The sequence below is a fragment of the Mycteria americana genome, chromosome 12, assembly GCF_035582795.1.
Source record: "Mycteria americana isolate JAX WOST 10 ecotype Jacksonville Zoo and Gardens chromosome 12, USCA_MyAme_1.0, whole genome shotgun sequence".
In the NCBI taxonomy this organism is placed as follows: Eukaryota; Metazoa; Chordata; class Aves; order Ciconiiformes; family Ciconiidae; genus Mycteria; species Mycteria americana.
In genome coordinates, this window is record NC_134376.1 from 17,505,341 (window position 1) to 17,508,011 (window position 2,671).

The window sequence follows — 2,671 nt, forward strand, 5'->3', positions numbered from 1 at the left end:
GGGGCGGGGCGCGCGGGGACGGGGGCGCGCCGGCCTCCCCGCGTGCGGCCGCCACGTGACGCGCACGCAGACACGTCACGCTCCCCCGTCCCAGCCCGCCGCGGGCCCGCTCCGGCCCCGCCGCCCTCAGGGCCCGGCCCCGCGGCTCCCCCTCGCCCGCCGCCCCGGGAGCCCGGCTGCGGCCTCGTGCCCGGGCGCGCCCGTGGGCCCCGCACTCATGGCGCGGGGTGCAACGCCGGCTCCTCCCGCAGCACGGCACGCCCCCCCCCCCCCCCGTGCCGCCTCCACGGCCGTTTCCTCCCCGTGAGGTCACTCGTGCTCCCGTCCCACGCTTCTCCTCCCGCGGACGCCGCCCGCCGCAGCCGCCACGGGAGGAGCTCCCCACGCGGGGCTCCCGCTGCAGGACGAGAGGCTCTGCCCGAGCTCCCCCGGGACAACCACCGCCCTCGGCCCCGGCGCGCAGCTCTCCCACGCCGAGGCCCCCCTCGCTCGGCTCGGCTCGGCTCGGCTCGCCCCGCCGCGGCGTCGGCGAAGCAGACCCCAGCCCGTGCCAGGGGCCCTCTCGCTGCGGGTTCTCAGGGCTCTCCTTCTCCGTCGTGCAGCAGAGGTTGCACCTGTGGGCGCCAAGTCCAGGGCAGCACTTCCAAACCTTTCCCATACTGGTGGTTAAAATCCCTTCCCCGTTTCTTCTCCCCCCAGGACTTGTTAGCAATGGGGAGCCAGGACGCGGGTTACAAAACCACCCGCCTGTCCCCGCGCAGACACCCGTGAGGGTATCTCACAGTTAATGACCCGGTATTTGCTGCAGGACCCACGGGCTGCGGCAGGAGCTCGGCTATCGGAGCCGGCAGAGCTTGGTGCCCCGTGTCCCTCCCAGCTTCCCCGCGGAGGGGGCCACGGGCCGAGGGAAGGCTGCGTCGGGCTGGGAGCAGCCCTTGGGAAGCCCCTGTGTGCCACACCTTGGCCAGGCTCCCCTGCTCGACTTTGGGCAAATTGCTTAGTATCTCATTTTCCCGTTCCTCTGAAATTCCTCATCTCCTGGGGCTGCTGCGAGCGTAGATCATTGAGACCTCAAGGGTCGAGGTACGGGAGAAAGGCTTTGGACGGGGTGGGGATGAGAGGAAATAAACCGCTCCGCTGGGAGCTGCATTTGGAACGTGCATGAGAGCAGAGCCTGGCCTCAATGAACACCACAGCTAAAAATAAAAGATCGAGCAGGTCTCATTTCAGTGAGCGCTAACCACTTCCAGACAGGAGACGAGGACCTTCAGGAGGGAACCGTGACCACCTAACAGAGACAGCTTTGTAATTCCCAGGCTCGGGAGCTCGCTGGAAAAGCTACACGTGCCATTCACTCGTGCTTGCAACTTATGCTTGGGACTGTGCTGATCCGCCTGTTGTTTGGGAGGTTTGCATCTAAGAAACACTTGCACGCAGCGGGGTTTGTGCGGTGCTGGATGTTACGGATTAGGTGTGACAAACCCAGTGCGAGCCTTTGCATCACTCTGGCACCCTTCCGCTGGGCTGCATTTCCACCTGGAACCAACCCCAGCCCCTCCTCGAGATTCCCTGTGCTACAGCCAAAACCAAAATGATTTCTGAGCCCGTTTCAAACACTTCCCTCCTACTGCTGCATTCATTGCTGCCTCTAGCTGACCCCACAGCACTCCTGAGCGTTGCTGTGCCACGACACCGTACCAGAGCTCTTGTACCTGCTGCGAAACACACGAGTCCTCCTCCTACCTCACCTTGCGCTGCATCACGCTCCTGCCTTGGGTCCGCTTTGACCATTTCGCCATGAAGCGTGTTCCTGCAGGGAAGGCTCGGGGACCGCAGGGGATCTGGTACAGATCCTCCCCTCTGTTCAGCCTCATTTCGATTATCTGGCGGTTGGCACCTACCGTCTTCGATCGCTGCCCTGGCAGCACGCTGGGGGTGGCAGAGATCACCCCGTTCCCCGTTTTAAGTTCCCGGCTGTGGAGAGGAAGCGCAGGGAAGGACAGATTTCCCCCGCACAGCAACCTGCGTGCTCTGCCGTGCTCCCCCAGCTACCAGCTCCATACAGCAGCTGCTAGGTCTTCACTGCACCGAGAAAACCGTGGGCTGTAATTCGCTTTGGAGAAGCGCCCGGTGCACGCCCAGATCACCTTGTAAGCCATCAACTGCCTTCGCGGACTGCCAGGACACTGCCACTGACTCGAAGGAACATCACGCCGCTACAGCTGTGGACACACACCACTTCTGGCTTCATAGAGAGCGACTGTGGGGGTTGCTGTCCCCAGTGGGGTTACTTTCTGTTACGTGCTGTACCCGCAGCAGGAGGGCTCCTCTTCCTCAGCCCGCTGCTGCGGTCAGACCCTCACCCCTTCCCTCTAAGGCATCCAGGTAGAAGACCAGAGCAGGGAGCGCTTACACACGTGCGGTGGGCAGATCTCTGGCCTGGTGGGACAGCGATGAGCAACCGAGATGAACCTCAGCTGGCGAGCCTGCAGCAAGAAGAAATGCGCTCACAGCCTGCTGCGGTAGCAGTGTTGGTAAAGGTCAGGATAGCCAGCAGCAGAGAGCAGAGTGCAGCGGACAACCAGAGAAGAGGAGAGAACCAAGTCGTTGCAGCTCAACGTTCAGACGTAAGCGCCTTCTTCCCCTCCGGAATTCAGTAAGGGGGAAGGTC